Genomic DNA, 17,801 nt, shown 5'->3' on the forward strand with positions numbered 1-17,801 from the left:
CAAAACAGCTTAAAGAGGCATGATTCTGAATTTTGGGTTGGGTGAGTGAGGTTCCTTATCATTTGAGGGTGCAGTTTTGTGCACTCTTCCCTGTTTGAGTAAGCCCCATTGGGGGACTTGCTTCTAAGTAAACATGTGTAGGATTGCACTATAAATATCTTCACAGGTTGTGTAAATAATAAATATCTTTGACAGTTATGCTTATATAAATATTTCTTCATACTATGTCCCAATGTATCTGACTTCCCACTATGGCTGTACATTATTTTCTCTACATTTTCCTCTACATTTGGTCATGGTTCCCCTCTGTTGTTTTCATCCTGAGGGGCAGATTAGGCTGAGAGATGGTGAGCAGCCCATGGTCACCGAGTAAACTTTATAGTTCATTTCCATTTAAAAAAATTAATTAGAACAATTTACTTGCAGGCAACGTTTGTTAAGTAGATCCACACAATTCGTTTAAAGCACATCCAACTCGCATCTAAAGGGCATGACTTCCCCTAAAGAATCCTTGGAAGTGTAGTTTCCCCCTCACAGTTATAGTTTCCACCACTCTTAACAAAACACAGTTCCCATGATTCTGCGGTATGATTCATGTGCTTCAAATATGTGTTGAATGTGCTTTAAATGAATCGTGTGGATCTGCCCTAGGTATGATGTGCATTCATTAGTGAAATGAAAAGAACAATTTTAAAAGATTTTTTTAAACAGTGGAAGGGTTGTAGCTCAGTGGCAGGGCATATGCTTTGCATGCGAAGGTCCAAAATTCAATCTCTGGAAAAGACTATTGCCTGGAATCCTGGAGAGCCAATGCCAGTCCATGTCATTAGTACTGAGTTAGATGGTACCAAATGGCCTGAGTTGGTATAAGGAAGATTCCTTTGTTCCTAAAAATGAAAAGAGACTCTAAAATTTATTTATATATTTTATTTACAACATTTATATACTGCTTTATTGTAAAAAAATGTCACAGCATTTCACAGAAGGAATTAAAACAATAAAACTATTGGCAAAAATAGTTAAAGACAGGTATTTAAAACATTCAAAATAATAAAACCAACAATGTGTTAAAAACACATAAAAACAATAGTTTCTACAAGCTTGGGTAGGCTGAACAAAAATGTTTTTAGCAGGTGTTGAAAAGAGTACAATGAAGGCACCTGCCTAATGTCAATAGGCAGGAATTTCCAAAGCGTAGTGCTGGCACACTAAAGGACTGATTTCTTACAAGAGCAGAACAAGTAATATGTGGCACCAGTAACATGGAAAGCACACCTTGAACTTGGCCTGGCAGCATATCAGCAACCAGTGCATATTTCAGAGCATAGGTATTATGTGCTGATAGGGTTTCACTCATGTCAGCAATCGTGCCACAGCATTCTGCACTAACTGCAGCCTCTAGGTCAGGTTGTACTGCATGGGGATTTCTGTGACCTTGGCTGACTGGCTGCCAGGATTGTTTTAGTTTTTAGCTTTGGTTTTTGATTAGGAATCCTGACTGGTTGTAGGATGCTGAGTTTTCTGCCTTACTCATAGGAATCTTGTGGTTGGTATGGTATTGCATTTAGGAAATCATCACTGTCTTGTTTTTCTTTTTCTTTTTGCATTTCATTTACCTTTAACCTCACTCCCTTATATCTATAGAAGCAACAACAGTGGTTCCATGTGCTCCGCTCAACCCCCTTAAACCCCCTGATGTTGCACCTTGTTTGCATGACAGTTTGTTTCTTGCCCAATAGTGGTAAAAGAGAATTCACATACTGGGCAGCATGGCTGCAATTGTTGTTCCCAAGCTGCTGTCTGTGAAGGTAAACCAAAGCATGTGTGTTTTCTTTCTGTCCATTATTGTTCACTGGAATTGGGCTGGCTGTCAAAGTGAGTTGATAGCAGCTCACAGGGTAGACAGAAAAGGGTAGAGAATCTTCTTACTCTTACTCATTTCTCAGACCTCTTTCTGAAGTGAAGGGTCAAGCCTGTAAAGAAGTTTGGAGCAGCCATGTTAAAAGGTAGGGACAGGGCATTGCAGGCAGGAGGTTGCCAACCCTGCTTGGATATAGATATCTTTGCTGAGGATCCCTAGCCAAGCTTTACCAACATCACAATCCAAACCATATCTAGTCAGAAGTAAGTCCTATTGAGTTCTATGGGGCTTAGTCCCTTAGTAAGTATGTTTAGAACTGCAGCCTTCAGGGATATCCATCTTTTCTCCTGAGTGCCCCCATCTAACATCTCCACAACACTAGGCTCCCTTCTTGCTACAATGGCCTTCTGGTGATTGGCCTGAGGGCACTGAAACCCTTTTGGCCAGAAGCAAGTAGACTAGGTTAAATGTTCCCTACCCAGGCTCTATCTTTTAGCTAAGATTTATATCTTAATTTCCAATCAGAGAAATGTTTTCGTTTGACTTGTTTCTCCAAGCAACTGTGGTTGATGCTTAATGTATCATGCTTAAAGACATCAGGCCCACCCCTGTGACACCACTCAGGCCCATCGCTATGACATCAGTAGGGCTCACCCCTGAAATCTCAGGGTTTGGGATGCTTCTGACCTGACAACCCTAGAGGTGATGGCACCAGTTTTAGAAGTCTCAGCGAGGACTCATAACTTCACTCTCTTAAAAGATTGCTAAACATTCCCACCCCCTTTTAACCATGACAGATTTTTTGGTTGATTCCTGCCATTTTAGTGCTCCCTTCTTTGATTTCAATGCTGCTGTATTTTGTAATTGTTTTTATCTGATATATATTTTCAATCTGTATTCTAATATTATTATAGTTATGCACTCTGGAAAGAGTATTTTTAAAAGTGAAGTATAAATAATGTATGAAATAAACTATGATTAACTGAGCCTAAGCTAGATGTGAATCCTAAATTTATTATTTATTTCTTATTACATTTATATCCCACTTTTCCTTCAAAGAGCTCCAAGCTCAATGGCCCTTCGGCAGCATTTCAGAAAGCCTAATTGGAAATGGGAACCAGTCCATACCCTACTTGTCAAGAAAACCTAAACTGGTTCAAAACATTCTGCAGCTAGGGGTCTAGGAATTCCTGCTTGTAGGCTTCCCATAGACATCTGGTTAGCCAGAGTAATAACAGGATGCTGGACTAGATAGACATTTGGCTTGATCCATCAGAGCCCTTTTTGTTCAAAGTGACACACATGGTTCTCCTTCTCCACATTTTATCCTCACAACAACCCTGTGAGGCAGGCTAAGCTGAGAGACTGTGAATAGTCCAAGATCACTCAGTGAGGCTGAGTGAGAATTTAAACCCTGGTTTTCAAGGTCCTAGTCCAACACTCTAACCACTATACCACACTGGCTATGAGATTCATGGGTTTAAAAAAGGCATCTTATTTCATATTCTTAATGGTTACTTCTTTGTTTTTAAAGATTGTTTTATTATGTTCATTATGTTGAAAAGTTGTTTTTGCTTATTATATTTGTTATGTCACTGTTTTATTATTTTTTGTTATTAGGAAATTGTTTTTGCAATTGTTTTTGAGATGTATTTTTGTTCACCTTGTTGTAAGCCGCCTTGAGCACAATTTTATGTGGAAAGGCGGCATACAAATAAAATGATGGTGATGATGATGATATTCTATTTGCTCTTACCCTCAGATTCAGAGTATAGAATAGCAACAACAACATAGAACAACTGATTAAATTACCACAGAAAACTTGAAGGACTGGATTTATGACCAATTTTTAATGCCACCTGCTGGTTTATAACTAACAATGCAGGATCTGTTCTAATCTGATGTAGGAATGTGCTTAATAGGCAAGTATTTCATTGGGGCTACTTTTGTTCTCGCTACCAAAAAATTCATCAGTGCTTTCAGAGAGATGGCATTTTTTTATTTATTAAATTTACACCCCTCCCTTCCTCCCAAAGGACCCCAGGGTGGCATCACTTCCCCACCATAATCTTATGGCAGGGGCACCTCTCCAGCCCATGAGCCTAATTAGGTCTGTCAGGCCTTATCATTTGGCCCACCAGGCCATTTTGGGGAAGCCATGCCCACCTGCCCCTCACCAGACATGTGGAGCAGATAAGGACATGACTGAGTCAAAAGGAAATTTGCAGGAAGCATAAATCAGCTGATTGTCAGGTCTTCTGGAGCCCCGTGTGCCTGGCTTCACAAGCTCCATCAATCAGCTGATCTGCGGAGCTAGCTCATTGGGCTTCTGAAGACCTGGCAATCAGCCAATTGTCGAGCTTACAGAGCACCATGCAAGGTTTGATTTCAAGCCCTTTGGGCAAAAACAGGTCAGCCACCATCTTAATGATGTCATGTGATTGATAGGTGGGTGACCTGCCCACCTGTCAAACTTCCCCAATGAAGGGTGGAGGAGATAAGAATCTGGCCCACTGGCTAAATCCAGTGCCCTTCCCTTGTATTATGGCATAGCATAACTATGTGCAGATGAATGATGATAGTACACACTATACTGCAAATATTTTACAAGAAACTGGTAATTTTTCATCATCCTAACTTGGACTCAGTTTACCTTTTATTTGACTATTCTTGTTCTTATGCCCCTGCTTCCTTCCCCAATTTTTTTCTGTCACTTGTACATTACTTTGGACAGAGAACTGTTTGTTGGTTTTTCTTTTTTAGAAGCACGTAGAATTGAATCCAACAAAGTCATTGTGTGAGCGGAATAATTTCCACTTACGCAAGTGAACTTCTCCTTCTTTTCCCCCTTCTCCTGTGCTCCAGAAGGCAAGGGGAACCCCCAAAGAAGATTGTGTGTGTGTGTGTGTGTGTGTGTGTGTGTGTGTGTGTGTGTGTGTGTGTGTGTTACACAGAAGGAAAGTTCATTTGCACAATGACTTTGGTGGATACAACTGTTGGATGTTATAGAAACAAACCAACTTCTATTCAACAACCTTGTTGGTCATGTCCACACCATACATTTCAAAGAATGGAGAATCCTGAGAACTGTGTTTGTTAAAGGTGCTGGAAAAATAAACAAACAACCATTTCTCTCCCAGTGCAGATCATGTGCAAGGGTGATCAAAGCAGTTTCAATCCTAAACTCAGGGCTGAAAAAAAAATAAAAAAAATAAAATGGATCTAGACCGACAGTTTTATCTAAATGTGCCCAAAATTGTCTGGCCACTATCCCTTGAGTACCTCACTCAAAATAAATAATAAATAAAAAGAAAAATGGAATCAAATAAACAAGGTCATGAGATGGTTTCTTAATGTGGACTTAAATCCCTTCATTAGCCATCACAGACCAAGAACTGGGACGGTGGTGGAAGTGGGTATGGGTGGGCACCTGCTAAGGTCCATGCCCCAGTAGGGGGGCCACTCCAAGCCTGGAGCCACCTGGACTTGCTGCTTCTGCTATTCACTTGCTCACTTTGAGGGAGCATGTAGATGGAGCAGCAACCTCTACATGCCTTGTCCTCTCTCTCTCAGGAAGGTGGTGTGGATTGGGCTCAGAGGGAGATGCAAGTGAATAGACAGAAGTGGTGAATACAGACAGCAGCAACAGTGGTGAGGAGGAGGTGTGCATACCCAAAGCTGGGGCCTCAGTGAGGATATCTTGCTCAAGGGTACTCCAAAACCTGTAACCGACGCTATCCAGCAAGATAAGGATTGAGAAGGTACAGTTTGGTCTGCAGTTCCCTAAATACCTTGTTCGCATCCTCAGGATAAATCAACTAAAATTCTTCAAAGCAGTTGCAACTGACAGTAGTGAAGGAGATTTCCAGTACTACCTCATCAACTAATAGGGTGTCCAAGTTGTATTCAAAATGTGACCATCTTCAAAATGATTTATAAACAAGTCACAGTGGGTCACAGATGGTTACAAGTGTTCATTTATAGGAGGCTATACCAGCCTCTTAACAACTCTGAATAGCTCTGCTTTATTAATCAATGTCCTTTATTATGTATATATTTATTTATTTCCATTTAGGAATTACTTCCTGTAAAATATCTCAAAATGATTTAACAATAAAAACACCAACAATAAAAACAATTACAAAAAAATCAGACATAAAAGAAATTAAAACAATTCCATATAAAACAATTAAAACAACTTCATATATAAAAACTATTTCAAATCCAATATACATACAGACTGGGATAAAAATCTCCACTTCAAATGACTGAGTACTGCACTGTCTCTGTTGTCTTTTCAGCGCCTACTCAAGACCTTCCTCTTTCAAAAAGCCTTTTCAGTAGAGACCTTATTCCAGTCTGCATCTGTGTTGGAACTGTTTCTTAAGATAATTTTAAAGATTTTTAAAAATATATTTTCTTTTTAAAATGTTTTACAGATGCTGTTAGTGTAGTGGTTAAGGTGTTGGACTACAACCTGGGAGACCAGGGTTTGAATCCCCACACAGCCATGAAGCTCACTGGGTGACCTTGGGCTAGTCACTGCCTCTCAGCCTCAGAGGAAGGCAATGGTAAACCCCCACTGAATACCGTTTACCATGAAAACCCTATTCGTAGGGTTGCCATAAGTCAGAAACAACTTGAAGGCAGTCCATTTCCATTTCAGTGTTTTATCACCTGTTTGCCACCCTAAGCTCATTTTGGGGAAAGGGTGTAATATAAATTTACTAAATTTAATAAATAAATAAATAAATTCAGTAAATGATTAAACTATCAATTTATAATGTTTTAAACATAAGTGAATGCAAACTTTAAATTTACTTTATAATAGCAGAATTGTTTAATACTGTAACCAATATGTCCCCAACTGGGCAACATAAATTTAACTCACTGTGTATAGTTTTATACAGATACAGATTTACATTGTGCTTTTCATTTTGGAAAATAGTGAATTAATAAATATCTGAAAAATATCCACTTAAAAGGCTTGTGGAAAAAGGAAGGTCTTCAGTAGATGCCTCGAAGACAATATGCACAGTGCCTGTCTGACATGTAATGAGAGGGAATTCCAAATACTAGCAGCCACTATGCTAAAGGCCTAGTTCCTACATAACACAGAATGGACCCCCCTGATGAGATGGTATCTGCAGGAGGCCCTTTCTACAGAGTGCAGTTATCGGCTGGGTATATGAGGGTTGAGGTGATTATTATCTAAACTGCACTATTTTCAATGGGGTGTACATTTGCACGCACATTCCAGTATGAGGGTGCATTAGTCTAGTTGCCATGGCAATGGGGACACATTGCCTCTTCTTTCCCACATCTACCCGATTGTGAGCAGATGTGTACTTTTTTACCAAGCAGTACAAAAAAGATTGGAAACAGGGAGCTCACTTAGACAAATCAGAGTCCTCCATTTCAACTTAGGGCTAGTTTTTACTCAGCTACCCAAGAATTCTGAGGTTTTTGCTTCCATCCTTGCAGTTCCTTGACCACATTATATAATTCCCCCCCTTTATTCCCTCATATGTAAGGTGTTGGTGTGTTGCTTATTTTATCAAGGCATGGGTGACTTCAAGTCTAGCCCTGCCTCAGCAAATCTATGAGCAAAGATGCTAATGCACTTCTGGCTCGAAGCAAACGAGACATTATCTAAGTGCTAAGGAAATAAAATGTGGTTTTTTTTTAAAGGGGGATTATTTATTTTATCTGTTTCTGTCCAAGGGGCCAAATCTACAAAGGCAGCAAAATAATAAATTCCCCACTCCTGCTTCCCCCTTCCCACTATGACATCAACAACACAGGAACATGTCCACATCTGTTATAGCAAAAGCAGATATATCAGCTATATTTTGTCTCTCAGAAGCAGTCAGGAATATCCACACCATCCTTTTAAAAACATGGTTCACTCTAAAAGCTTGCAATTTTTTCTGTTTACTCCATTAGTGAATAAAAGTCTGAAAATGCAAAATCTGAACACTTCTGGTTACTTTTTAAATGAATGTTTAGAATAGCATGCATCAAATGTATTTCTCTGCATTGCAACCATGCTCGAAATAGGAAGTGAAAGCTTATGTCTACCATACTGTTGAGTGCTCTCTTATTGAGACGCTAGGCTTGTTCACTGAACAAGCTGAGCTGAATGAAAATATACTTTGAAAAGCATGATCAAAATCCTGTAAATTGTAAATCCTGTAAATAAGAACATTTATCCCCACAGGGAATATTCTACACGATGCATGACCTATGAGTGGGGGGGGGACCCTAGGCCATGCAATTCTGTAGTTATCATTCCTTTATCTTTGACCTAATATGGTAAAATGGAACTGTATATGTACCAGGTTGGCAAAGCACTGCTGCCAAATTATTTCAGATTTTATTGGAACCAAGATACTATTAACATTTGGTTAGTCCAAAAAATTTCATACCAGAAGCATAGAGCTTGTAGAAATTAAAGGGGATTCTTAGTAATCACATTAACATATCTATAATGAGAGATACTAAACACTGCAGAGCCTTTCTGAAATGAGGGGGAAATAAAATCTGAGCCTTGTAGAATTGATTAAACACTCAACTAGCTGACAACAGAGGAGATTAAGAGAATCTCTCAATAGGCAACCAGTCCAAAAAACCTTTTATTTCTAATTTCTAGCCTGGGCCTCTTAACTATAGTTTTTCAGCACAAGGAGCAGGAAATAGTTACATTTGTAATAGATGGCAGGCATGTACAGTCAGACTAACTCCCATTTTTGGAGAAGATACTTCTGGGTTACAAGCCAAGCCAAGCACATTTTAGACCCTAAATGTAATTAGCCACATTAAGGTTACATGGTGCAAACGTGTATCCAAAAATCATTGCTGCTTCCATCTCACTCACCATATGCTCAGAGGCACATTACTAAATTCTTCAAGCTACACAGGAAGTGGACTGGACTGTGAAAGACCAATCCAAATTGTGTTTGCATTTTGACACATTTGTAGAACAGTACAATATTTCAGAGAGGAAGTCAGGTCTCCTGCGCCCCTGATGTATTCACTATAGCTGCTCAACATCCTTGCTTTTTAAAGTTTGACAGAAATATCAGTTGGCTATAAGCATGTTCTTAAACCACAAGGGTTTTTTGCCTATTAGTGAATACTACTATTATTTATTGCATTTATTTGTTGCTTGCTACAAAAATGTTCTCAAATTGTATAATTTTACAATTATAAAACCATATATGATGCAAAATTTAAAATACATTGAAAAGGTAAAAGAACAGATTCAATAAACAATAAAATATCTCCGCTCCATTTGGAGCTATTCAAAACCACTATAATAGGAGCTCAACTAGAATGTATTCCACAGATCAGGAAAGGTACCACCAAGCCCAAGAGTATGCCCATGGGGTTAACAAGCAGTCAAGGAAGCTATTAGGGGCAAGAAGGCTTTATTTATTTATTTATTTATTTATTTATTATTAATTCAATTTATATACCGCCCCATAGCCGAAGCTCTCTGGGCGGTTTACAACAGGTAAAAAAAATCTGACATACAATTAAAACCTCATATTAAGCAGTTTAAAAATAAGTTAAAATATCAAGAATTAAAACATAATTAAACACACACTAAAATGCATATTAAATACTACTAAAATGCTGAAAATGCCTGGGAGGAAGGTTTTTATCTGACGCCGAAAAGATAATAATGTTGGCGCCAGGCGTATCTCATCAGGAAGAATATTCCATAGTTCGGGAGCCACCACTGAGAAGGCCCTTTTTCTTGTCACCTTCCAGGCTTTCTTCAGAGAATGGAAGTCTTGTCCAAATGAGAACAAAAAGGAATACAAATGCAAGCAGCAAAAGAGAATGCTAATAATAATAATAATTGCTCAAAACATTAAGACCAACAGTAATTTGTTTTTTAAAAATACATCAGAAGCAGGAAACTGTTCAGGGAGGTGCTTGGATCACTGGACAACATTGGTGCTACAGGAGAATGAGGAGATGGCAGAAAAGCTGAATGAATTCTTTGCATCCTGTCTTCACTGGTGCTTGAACTGATTTTCTCAGGAAGAAAGTTTGAAGAACTGAGGCAAAAAGTGGGAGCAAGAGATGAAATTCCGGGTCTTATCAAAAATCAATAAATCACTGGGTTCACATGGCACCCATTCAAGAGTTCTTAAGGAAATTGCTGATCTTCTAAGAAACGTATGTAACCAGTTGCTAAGACTGGCCTACATTCCTAAGGACTAGAAAATGGCAAATGTAATACTATTTTTTTTAAAAAGGTCCGGGAGGGATCCAGAAAATTGTAGTCCAGTTAGCGTCACATCTATTACATAGGAATTCTGAGCAAATTGGTGGAAAGCATTGTTAAAGAAAAAATATATTGAGCATATAGAAGAAGTCTTACTGAAGAAGAGTCAAAATTGCTCCTGCAAAGGTAAATCCTACCCAGCACCAGATGTTTGTGGTGGGGATGTGCCACTCATTTTATCTCTGTCCAGCTGAGTTTCTGTTGCATACCAGGATGAAGACGGGGGAGCAGCACAGCAGCAGTGAGTTCGGTGTGGTGCAAACACGCTGGCAGGAGCATCAGACTGGCCCACCATTGTGTTTGTATCATGTGTTTGCAGGTGAGTGGCAGAGCCCCATCATACCATCCACTGCTGGTCCTTCCTCAATAACCTTTTGTGGGAGAGTGCTAACAAACAAAAGGGTTATCCAGTAGACACTGTGTACTTGGACTTTCAAAAAGCTTTTTACTCAGTCCCTCACTAAAGGCTCCTGAGTAAATTTAGCCTTCATGAGATTAGAGGATATGCCTTCTTATGGATCAGTAACTGGTTAAGGACAAGAAGCACAGGAATAAATGAATAGTTCTCACAATGCAGGGATGTAAGAAGTGGGTTCTTCAAGGATCAGCATTGGGACCAGTGTCTCTATGAAGATTGTCAATGACTGAAGGCATGTGCAAGGTACCAATGGCTCAGAGTAGTCACAAACTTTTATTTTCAATTATTGTATGGGCATAAACATGGAGACTTTGAGTCATTCACACAACATTCCATATTGCATTATTATTGCTTGATACCATTTCTGGAAATCATGACATGTTAATCAAGTTCTAAGAGGAGGGGGAAAATCAGGTATAACACAATGAATATCTATAGAATGCAACACAATTAGCCCCAAAGCAGTTATGATAATATGGATGAGGCCTCGTACAAGATTGCACAAGGAGTGTCCAGATAACAGCAAAGAAACCTTGAAGCCAGCATATTGTTTCTCAGAGTGCTGCCTGACTGGAAGATAGCTTTTGACCTGTTCTCTGAGACCAATATGATAATCATGCTTTATATTTTCCAGGACTACATAGATTGACATGAAAGCATAAGCTTTTCCATCTGTAGTTGCTTGAAAGGAAGCTACAAGGAACCTGTGGCCCTTGAGATGTTGGTGTACGATCAACCCCAGTCAACAACATCAACATCAAATGTTTATTGCGGTCATAGACCCATAACAATCGTGGAAATACCAGTTCATAAAAATGCATATACATAAAAAGGGTTATAATACATAAGAATATAAAATCTATGGGTGTATATGGTATATTGTATCGGACAGGTATGAAGATGTTGGGTAACTAATTAATAAAACATCAAAATAAAATATTGGAGAAAAATTCATAGTAGTATGAAAAAAGGAGGGTCCTTCAACATGACACGAGGTAGATTAAAGCCTGCCCGAGGGCAGGAATTGGGCGTTGGGCTGTTTATTTTAGTTGTTACTTTGACTGATGTCATGGATATGGAAGAATAATATGTATTTCTGGGGACAGTGGGATGACATTAGAATTTAATCCAGGAGCTTGTGTTGTTCTGAGGGAGGGGTTTGGTTTTATCTTCCGATTTGTGGTCGGGGAGCCCAATTCTTCGGGTTGCAGGTAACGCATCTCAAGCCAAGCAGAGCTAATTGATGGCCTGGCTACGCCCGGAATTGGATCATAATGTTGAGGTCTAAGTATCTCCCTTCCTTTATCTGGAGTTAGGGGGCTATTACTGTTGTTGGGTAGCGGGCTATGTGAAAGAGATTGGTTTGTCATAGTTCTAGAGGGAATTTTTTTAAAGTTATCTGCAGCTAAGGGGGAGGCTTGGGGGGAGGCAGCTCTGTTTGTTTCGGAGCATCATTTAGTTAAGCTTTGGTTAAAATGAACCGGTGTCTTAATTATTCCTTCCTGATCTGGTTTAGATAGACGGTCATACAATTCCATAAAGAGAGGCTCTTCATGATCTAGGCCCTCCTGCCAATGAGGTTGAATTTGGCATTGGGCCGTGGGATTAGTCCGAAGAATAGAGGGTGTCTGAGGCCGAGCTCTTTCTTCCCATGATTGCAGAAGAGAACGGCTAATCAATGAGTTGAGTGGAGCCTTATTTACAAAATAGCGGTGAATTCGAATGCCATGGGGATAGAGGGCTTCCCTAATTTTGTAAATCCTTTCAGCGATGGATATCGATTGGAAGGTGAAAATGACACGTCTTTCGGGAAAGTGTGAATAAAAATGAGACACATGCTTAATGCAGTTCTTGAATGAAATGTTCGGAGAATAAAGTCTGAGACAGGATTCAAAATGTTGTTTTATCCATGTAGTCAAACTCTGCTCCAATGGCGTAGATAAGAAAGTTACTGCCAGTTTGTCTCTCGCCAATTGTAAGTTCCAATTTGAGGCGTTGCAGTATCTGTCCGGAAATAGGTGGGCATCGGTACATTTGTTGGTATCTGAAATCCTGGATCCATTCTCTGATGTTTCTGTGCTGAGCTCTGTTAGGGGTTTAGTTTTCTCCAATAAGGGACTTAGCTTGTTTGAATGTTGAGAGCTGGTTATTGAGGGTATTTTTGTTTTGCAGGCATGGATGGGAGTTAGCTGAGTTTTAGTTGGAGCGTTCAGTAGCTTAATTAAAGGTTTAAAATTCATTTTCTTTGTTAAAACCAGCTTAGAGTTCTTTGTATTCTTTGGTTTCTTCATTTTGTTGGCTCTCTGGTAAGCCCATTGCAAGGACTTAGTGTTTTTTGCTTTCGATCTGGCTTCCGTGTCAGGCATTCTTGAGTAGCTTGCAGAGGTGGTGTCAGGGGGGTTTAGTTCCTTCATTAGAAGCGGCCCCAAGGACTTGATCAGAGTAGTGAGAAGACTATTTGTTTCGGCTAGATAGGCTTTTATCAAGCTCAATTCTTCAGTAACAGCTATTCCCCAGCCTAATGTCGGCAGGTTCAGTCCTGTCATACTCTGCTGTGTTGAGGATTTATTTATGGACTGATTCTCTGGGTGGACACAGCTAGGTTCTTGGGATTCATTTATATCGTCTATTGTTAATATTTCAGAGGGAATCTCCTCATCCCTCAGAGTTAGATTGCAATTAAAGCCTGCGTCCTGTAATTCTTCAACCAGACTTTTACTATGATTATCCTGCTTAGGTGGCTTGATTGTTAGTTGATGGTCTAATGACCAATCATGTTGGAATGTTGGCTGGAGGACATCGTTTGCATTATTTGTTGATAAAGACTGGGGATAGTGAATAGTAGAATTCGGTGGGAAGAATTGAGTTATCTTTGATTGAGGTGGTTGAAATAGTTCAGGGGGGGGGTTCCCTTCCACCACGGAGATGCCTAGCTCCTGACATTTTTTCCTCGTAAGGACCATTATGTAATCGCCAGGATGAGCCTTAAAATGGACGCCAGTGTCACTATTCAATTCTTTTGGTATCTAAGTTTGGCAGTAGATATATAAATACTCTTATGCGTTATGTTGCAAAGGACTCTGAAGATTATCCCCCGGTTTGTTTCGGTTGTTCAAGGGTCTTGTAGCAGGAAGATAAGTATTTCACTTTAATGTCCTATTTCTCCTGCTCCTTTAACATACGCTCTGCGGAGGGAGGCAGCTTGTTATCTTAGTTACTGCTGCCCTTGGGCTTTGAAGTAATATTTACAATGTTGGGCTGGTTGCCAAGTCTTTAGACATCCTGCCGTCTCTATTGCCAGAAGGCAGGTGATCAACCCCAGTCAATATTGCCAATGATCAGGGACATCATTCAACAGCACTTGGAGGGCCACAGGTTCCCCTTCCCTGCTTTAAAACACAGAGGAGAGATGGCTTTTGTAGATGAGATTCATAGGAGTAGAAATGGCTGTGAGAGGATGTATGGCCTTCTGGTGAGAATGGGAGGTATGGAGAACTGGCTTCACAAAGCTAAGATTTTTGGAAGGGAGGGGAAGGGTGGGAGCAGCTATGCTATATGGATTAGAATTTCTTAAGATGAGAGATGCAGGATGAGACTCCTGGGGACTAGGTGGATAGGGAAAGATTGGGGTAGAGCATATGGCATGAATTTGAGGAGGGGGATATAGAAACAGACTTAACTTGTGTCTTGCCATTGATCAGCCCAAGCTGCTTATGAGGATGGCAAGCTTTGATTTTTCTCTCCCAACTCTTCCCATGTGTGGTGTGTACTGTATGTGGTGTTGTGTGAAAGCTATCCAGATATTTAGGTAGCTTGTGAACATGTAAGCCAGGAGTTTAAATTGTCACAGTGAGTAAGTAAACAATAATTTAGAGCAGAAGTGGATGTTGGACTCTTTCTTCCATCTTCCCTAGCCAGCACAGCCAATGGTCGGGGCAAGAGGAGTTATAGTCTGGAGGGCATTACATTGGCTGTTCCTGATTTAAAGCATCCCTTTATCTAAATTCATAATGAGATACCATATCCCTTCGTAAACAGAATCATGAGCTTGCACAAAATATTGTAATGCAACATTAATTTATGGAAGCCTATAAACACTGGGCCTATCAGGGCCTCCTTGTAAAGATGGGATGCCTTATCTTAGCTGGTTATCTGTTCCCAAGTATAGGAGGGCATTTTCATTGGTCCGATTTAATGCCCTACCATCTAAACTCTTGGAGGGCAGATATAATAAAATCCCAAGCAATAATAGACGCTGTCCCTGCAATAGCGTCAAAGTCGAGTCTATCTTACATGTTTTGTTTAACTGGAGATACTATGCAGGGGCCAGAAAAGATCTAATATACCCAATTATGCAGTCCTTCCCAGGCCGCCCCCTTGAGTCTCTTCTGATCACTCTACTTGAGGGTTCTGATAAGGCAATAACCGTGAAGGTGGCAAAATTTCTGAACCTGGCCATCTCAATCAGACCCTGTAAGATTGTAAATGGCAACTAACTCAACTGGACTGTTTTTTGTTTGCTATAGTTTCTGATTTCAAGCATTTTATCTTTTTATCTTTTAATATTTAATACCATGTTTTTGTATCTGAGGTCGGTCGACTGTAAATATTGTTGTTGATTTATGGAAGCCATGATTATGTACACTGAATATGACGCTCAGAAAATTAAATTTAAAAAGAAAACAACAGCAAGGGAAATAATTTACCAGGAAGATCTTCTAGGGACGTAGGAGGCTGCCTTATACTGAACCATTGGTCCATCTAGCTTAGTATTGTCCACTCTGACTGGCAGTGGCTTTCCAGGGTTTCAGGGATGGATGGATCTGTTAATTTTGGTTATCTCAATTCCTCATTTTCCCATTCTTAAATTCAGTTCTCCACACTGCTGCAACAATTTATGTGTTTTTTTTTAAAAACCCTCATAAAAATTTATAACCATTTTCTCTTAATAAACACTAGTAGTATACTACTAACACTTCTGCATGCAGTTTTTTATTTTCAAGCAATTTCCCCCAATATAATGAATTCTATATGTTATTTTCATAGATATATTTATTTTTATGCACACTTTCTCCAAATACATGCATTTTTGTAAATATTGTTTGGTTGGAGAACTGCATCGCAATATTTGGATAAGTGCAAATTTCAAAGGATGGCTGTGTATTGGTCCTCATATTGTTTTGGAAAGTGCAAATTAGGTAGGTTTGCTTTTAAATGTGAATGAAATTAAATTTCCCCCCATTCTTATAGAAGACATGACTAACCCTACCTGAAGATACAGCAGATTTATCTTCTGCATACAAAGCAGATGTTCTACTAACTGAGCCATGGCCATTCAAGTTATCACATCGAAATGAGCAGGTTGTTGGGTAAGAACAAGAGATGTTCACAGTCTATTATGTCCAAAGTGTCTTGTACATAACTACTTTTCACACTAGATATCACAAAACAAGTAACTCTGATGTGTACTTTTATGCCTTTTATAGACAGATCACTGAATGAAACAGGATTGATCTCGTTTTTTAAAAAATGATAGAATTATTGAATGTTTGCAAAACTCTGTTTAGTCAGTCCTCTTACAAACCACGTAGTCTAATGTAGCTGCCATTATGTCGCTCTGCACTTTGTATGAGGATATGGTACATAAATGAATTCCAGATGGTAAAAGCTTTCATCACCTATTTATCATCCTATGCTCTCTGAATCATTGACTTTGCAATCCTGTCAGCAGTAGTAGAATTACTGTTTGTCCATCAGTCACTGTGCCTATAATCCTGGCATATTAAATGTGGTGTGCCACAAGCCACACGTGAATGCACTGACTACTTCATAAAGTTAACCAGTGCATCTGAAATTTAGGATGGAAAAATATGTGGGATGGAGTCAAGGGGAGCATGTGGAGGGATGAGATATGGATAGCATGTCATTAGGGATACTGGGGAAAAGGAGGAAAGGACTGAGGGAGGTGCATGAGAGGTGTGGAAACAGGGTTTATGAGTAAGGTAGAAAGATTGAGGTGGACATTTTCCATTTGATCATTAAAAGAGGCAGTGAGAACTTGGACTCACAGTGAAAGCAGCAGAGTGGCCCTACCAAGTCACTGATAGCTGGTTCAGCAAAAGCAACAAAAAAGCTGTCTTCAGGTACATCCATAGTAAGAGACAGAGAAAAGAAATGATGGTTCAGCTACTCAGTGAGGATGGCAAAATTATAACAAATGACAAAGAAAAGGTAGAAGTGCTCAATTCCTACTTTGGCCCAGTCTTCTCCCAATAGACCCTCCTGGCAAACGTGAAGTATAAACTAAAGGGGCAGGATTGTAGCTTGAGATTAAAAGACAAATGATCAAGGAATACCTAATTACTTTGAATGAGTTCAAATCTCCAGGGCCCAATGAACTGCATCCTACAGTGATGAAGAACTCTTGGAACCAATGTCTTTGTGAAATCAAGGAAGATGGGCGAAGTGCTGGATGACTGGAGGAGGGCTAATGTTGTCCCTATCTTCAAAAAGGGCAAAAAGGAAGAACCTGGGAACTACAGACCAGTCAGTCTGACATCAATCCCTAGGAAAAATCTGGAGCATTTATAAAGCAGTCAATTTGTAAGTACCTTAAAAACAAAGCAGTGATTACTAGAAGCCAAAATGGATTTCTCAAGAACAAATCCTGCCAGACTAATCTTATCTCATTTTTTGATTGAGTAACCTCCCTCGTAGACTGATAGAACAACTATCAGGTGAATCCATAGTTGGCTACAGAATCGTACTCACACAGTGCTTATCAATGGTTCCTTTTCAAAAGGGGGGGAAGGTAACGAGTGGGGTACTGCATGCCTCAATCCTGGGATCAATGCTCTTCAACATTTTTATTAATGACTTGGATGAGGAGGTGCAGGGAATGCTTATCAAATTTGTAGATATCACAAAATTGGGAAGGATAGCTAATACCCTGGAAGACAGAAACAAAATTCAAAGTGATCTTGATAGGCTTTGCACTGGGTTGAAAGCAACAGAATGAGATTTAACAGGGATAAGTGCAAAGTTCTACACCTAGGGGGAAAAACCCACAAATGCACAATTATAAGATGTGGGATGCTTGGGTCAGCAGTACTACACGCGAGAAAGATCTTGGAATTGTTGTTGATCACAAGCTGAATATGAGCCAACAGTGCGATATGGCTGCAAAAAAGGCAAATGCTATTTTGTATGTATTAACAGAAGTA

The sequence above is a fragment of the Rhineura floridana genome, chromosome 6, assembly GCF_030035675.1.
Source record: "Rhineura floridana isolate rRhiFlo1 chromosome 6, rRhiFlo1.hap2, whole genome shotgun sequence".
NCBI lineage: Eukaryota > Metazoa > Chordata > Lepidosauria > Squamata > Rhineuridae > Rhineura > Rhineura floridana.